Source organism: Dipodomys ordii, unplaced genomic scaffold, assembly GCF_000151885.1.
Source record: "Dipodomys ordii isolate 6190 unplaced genomic scaffold, Dord_2.0 Scaffold53, whole genome shotgun sequence".
NCBI lineage: Eukaryota > Metazoa > Chordata > Mammalia > Rodentia > Heteromyidae > Dipodomys > Dipodomys ordii.
The window spans coordinates 6,324,926-6,330,122 of NW_012267269.1; the positions used below are offsets into that span (position 1 = coordinate 6,324,926).

The 5,197-nt window shown below is 41.0% G+C and overlaps 1 pseudogene; it reads left to right on the forward strand.

The window, feature by feature from the left end:
* Nucleotides 1–288: 288 nt before the first annotated feature.
* LOC105988974 lies at nucleotides 289–570 on the forward strand (annotated as a pseudogene).
* The last annotated feature ends 4,627 nt before the right edge of the window (nucleotides 571–5,197 follow it).

Below are 5,197 nucleotides of genomic sequence, written 5' to 3' on the forward strand. Positions count from 1 at the left end.
GCCTAGCTACTCAGGAGGCTGAAATCTCAGGGTCGTGTTTTTTAAGCCAGCCTGGGCTGGAAAGTACATGAGATTATTTTCTCCAATTAAGCACCAAAAATGCCAGAAATATAGCTGTAGCTTAAATGGTAGAACAATAGCTTCGAGAAAAACAAAAACAAAAATACCCCCAAAAACTCAGGAAAAGGCCCCAGGCCCGGAGTTTAAGCCCCAGGATCATTACAAAAAAATAATAATAATTTTTTTTTTCTTTTCCTCCTGCGCACCACTGAAGACTCTGATGTCACCATGGGTCGCCGCTCCGCCAGGTGTTACCCGTATTGTAAGAACAAGCGGTGTCCCTGATGCCAAGATCCACATCTTTGACCTGGGGCGGAAGAAGGCAAAAGTGGACGAGTTCCCACTTTGTGGGCATATGGTGTCAGATGAATCTGAGCAGCTCTCCTCTGAAGCCCTGGAGGCTGCCCGTATTTGTCCCAACAAGTGTATGGTAAAACGTTGTGGCAAAATGGCTTTCATATTCGAGTGTGACTGCATCCTTTCCACGTCATTCGCATCAACAAGGGGTAATCATGTCCATTCGCACCAAGCTGCAGAATAAAGAACATGTGATAGAGGCCTTACGCAGGACCAAGTTCAAGTTCCCTGGTCATCAAAATGTCCGCCTCTCCAAGAAGTGAGGCTTTACCAAGTTCAATGCGGATGAGTTTGAAGCGCCTCATCCCTGATGGCTGTGGAGTCAAATACATCCCGAATCGTGGTCCTCTGGATAAGTGGTGAGCCCTGCACTCCTGAAGGCCTCCACTCACTGAGCTCTATCACTCACCCCCGCTTTAATCATGTTCCCCAATAAAACTTGCATTATGTCTAAAAAAATTTTTTTTAATCAAGAGTTAGGAAAAAACATCAATGACACTATTCCATAAGATTTTGTAGATTACAGCCATCACAGCCAGAAAGGAGAATCAGAAGTATAAAAAGAAATGAAAGAGGCAAAATTGTAATTCTAATAAATAGTATTGAAGTATTCCTGAAAAACTTAAAACAACTGAAAAACTACTACAGATAAGACTATTGTATAAATTACTGGAGTATTAAACCAGTATTATATAGAAATGACCAATGAACTCCAGTTGCAAAAGCAACAAAATTTTCATTTAAAAAAACATAAAAAAGTCACATAATCTGTTAAAAAATGTAAACTATACCCAAAGTCCCAAAAGAACCTGGAACAAATGGAAAGACATGAGTATGTTCCTGTATAGAAGACTCTCTAGCACAGGGGTTGCTTTGATTAAGAAGAAATATGATTTTATTTTAACCAATTGATTGAAAATCTTTTTGTTGTTGTTGTTGTTGTTGTTGGTCATGGGAGCTGAATTCTGGGCCTGGGCGCAGTCCCTCAGCTCTTTATCTCAAGGCTAGCACTTGAGCCACAGAGCCACTTCCAGCATTTTTCTGCTTATGTGGTGCTGAGGAATCAAACCCAGGGCCTTGTGCAAGTGAGGCAAGCACTCTACCACTGAGCCAACTTCCCAGCCCCTGATTGAAAAATCTGTTTTTTTTGGTCGGTCGTGGGGCTTGAACTCTGGGCCTGGGCGCTGTCCCTCAGCTCTTCAGCTCAAGGCGAGCGCTCTACCACTTGAGCTACAGCGCCACTTCCGGTTTTCTGGTGGTTTATTGGAGATGGGAGTCTCACGGTCTCTCCTGCCTGGGCTGACTTTGAACCGCGATCCTCAGATCTCAGCCTCCTGAGTAGCTAGGATTACAGGCATGGAAAAATCTGTTTTTAAAAGAAACAAGCAGCTAAGTGATGGTGGCTCACATCTGTAACCTGAGCTAATAAGGAGGCTAAAACTGAAGATCGTGATTTTAAGTCATATAGATAAAGTCTCTGAGGTTATTATCTCCAAATAAGAACCAAAAAAGTCAGAATTGGAGCTATGGCTCAAGTGGTAGAGTGCTAGCCTTAAGTAAAAAGTCTCAGAGACAGCACCCAGGCTCCAAGTTTAAGCCTAGTACACACTCTCTCTCTGTGTCTCTCGCTCTGTGTGTCTCTCTCTGTGTCTCTGTCTCTCTCTGTGTCTCTGTCTCTCTCTCTCTCTCACACACACACACACACACAAAAGTGGAAAAAATGTGCTAATCATGCCATAGACTAATGGTTATTTTCATATCTAGAGAAAGCTTTTAGAAGTCACTAAGAAAAAAAACCATTAGACTTGATATAAAAACATGAAAAATGCTTAATCTTATTCACAAAACCAGAAATGAATAGGAAAGTAAGACTGGAATACAATTTTTAGATCATGTTAGCAAGAATCTAAAAGTTTGATTAGACAGTATGCTCTCAAACTTGGCTTTAACTTGGCAATATGATACTATCTCATAGAGTTAACAATGTAACCCAACAGGTTTTCTTCTGGGACTTTATCCCAGACTTTATTTACTCATGTATAAAATGATGTGTAATAGGTGCTGTAAATAGATTACTCATTACAGCATTGTTTGTAATATAAAAACATTTCATCAATATAGGATGTACAGAATGTACAAGATACTCTTTATATGATACAAGATCATCTTCATGAGCTAATATTGTTTAGGAAAAGTAAGGCATGGTATGATTTGTATGCTAACTTTTAAAAATGCATGCTAACTTTAAAAATATCAGGAAAATGATGTAAATTGATTTTGTATGTATAAATTATCTCCAGAAAGACACACAAACATTCTTCACAGAAAAAAAAGGAGCAATAAAATAATTGGTGTAGGGCTGGGAAGGTGGCTCAGTGGTAGAGTGCTTGCCTTGCATGAATGAGGCCCAGGGTTCAATTCCTCAGCACCACATAAACAGAAAAAGCCAGAAGTGGTGCTGTGGCTCAAGTGGTAGAGCTAGAGCTGAAGAGCTGAAGGACAGTACCCAGGCCTAGTTCAGGTTCCAAGACTGACAAAAAAAGAAAAAAGAAAAAAAATATAATTGGTGTATATTGTTAGAGAAGAGCTTTTATCTCTTTATATTTTATCATCTGCTACATAATCATTTCTAAATAAAGTAAAATTGTATAATGTTATCCTTTTCTTACTTAGTCACTTGTGCTTACTATCAAAATAATCCTGAGGTTACAACCTCAATTACAATTTGTCTGTAGAGCAAACTGCTGATTTAGCTAGCACTGGCTCATCAGAGGCAATGCAGTGGGAATGTCCTGGAGAACAGCCAGTGGAACCACAGAAGATAGGATGGAAATCACAGACAAGACATTACCTCCCGTTTTGGAGGGCTAACATATGCCTTTAGGTTTTAGATACCTAGCTTGTTTATTTTTAAAAGTTGTTAGAACTAAATCCATATCCTACTGTAATGGAGCATAGCATAGTTCTTATTTTCTCACAACTTTCTCTATTATACTCAGTTGAATTGCTCTTTGTCATTGAATTTCCTCTGATTTCATAATGTCCATTTATTTTTCTTTGTGGTGCCGAGGATTGAACCCAGGGCCTCCCCCATGCTAGTCAAATGCTGTACCACTGAGCTATATCTCCAGCTATCTTAATCTTCCTTCCCCTCCTCCCCCTTCTCTCCCTCCTCCCCTTTTCCTTTCTGCTACTGGAGTTTTAAGTCAAAGCCAGAGTACTCTCCCTTTACTTTTTTGCTCAAGGTTCGGCTGGCTTCACATAGGTATCCTCAGATAACTCAGCCTCCTGAGTAGTTAATATTACAGGTGTGAGCCATTAGCACCTAGCCTGTTATTCTACTTTTAATCATGAAAAGGACTCCCTTTTAGAGCCAAGCAAGGTGCTGCATGCCTTAAATCCCAGCTACTCTGGAGATAGTTACTAGGAGAGCTGTAGCTAATAGCCAGCCTGAGCAGAAAAAAAAATTAGCAACAAAAAAATCTGGGCAAGTTAGTAGTAATCTGTAATCCTAGCTATGTGGAAGGCATAGGTAGGCGGCAGAACTTTGGGCAATGTTTCTGGTTGTAACATTTGACCTGAAAGGAAAAAATGGCCAGATGGTTCATACCCTGATTCATGAGCTGGTTTTGCTGGATGGACAGAAAATAGGATGGAACATAATTACAAAACTGGAGAAGAGATATGTGCATAGCTTCAAATAGACAAAGGATGTAAAGATATTTGTGTCCCATGTAAATTCTCACCAAAAGGTGATCTCAGAAAAGGAGGACTTTAATTACCAAGTAAATATTATGGTCAGCTTTGTGGGTAGCAGTCAACCTCTTTTCATAGCCATCCCCACCACTTTCCACTGATTCATGAACAAAATGGCCATGAGGGTAGGGATGGAAGTTAAACATGGGCTCAGCACCATGATCTTCCATTTACCAAGTTTGACTTGGCTACAGCAGCTGCTGAGTGGCCATTGTGCCAGCAGCAAAGATGAATCCTGAGATGGTGACATGGCACCATGGGGAATGTGGTGATGACCACAGTCCATCTTTGTATCTTTGTGCTTACCGGAACAAACACCTGTCTGAGTAACAGAGTTGCCTTTTCTGAAAATAAGAATTCTACCAAAACAACCTGTGGACTTAGAAAATGCCTTATGCAGTGTCATTTCCACACAGCTTTGCTGCCTTTTTTCTTCTTTCCTTTCCTTCCTTCCTTTTTTTTTTTTTTTTTTGTCGGTCATGGGGGCTGAATTCTGGATCTGGGCACTGTCCCTCAGCTCTTCAGCTCAAGGCTAGCGCCCTACCCCTTTAGCCACAGCACTCCTTCTGGCTTTTTTCTCCTTATGTGGTGGTGAGGAATCAAACCCAGGGCCTCATGCATGCAAGGCAAACACTCTACCCCTTTCCTTTCTTTTTGTGCAAGTGCCTGGGTACTTATTTTCCCTTATTTTCATTGCTGAAAGCTGGCACTATAACCTGAGCCAATGATCCACTTCTGTATTTTTGCTGATTGATTGGTGATAAGAGCCTCATGGACTTTCCTGCTTACATTGTATTCAAACTTTGAGCCTCAGATCTCAATCTCCTGAGTAGCCATGGTGCTCAGCATCTTTGCTTTTTAAATTTAATTTTTTTTTTGTCGGTTGTGGGGCTTGAACTCTGGGCCTCAGCTCTTCAGCTCAAGGTGAGCGCTCTACCGCTTGAGCTACAGCGCCACTTCCGGTTTTCTGGTGGTTTTTTTTATTGGAGATAGGAGTCTCAGGTCTTTCCTGCCCGGGCTGGCT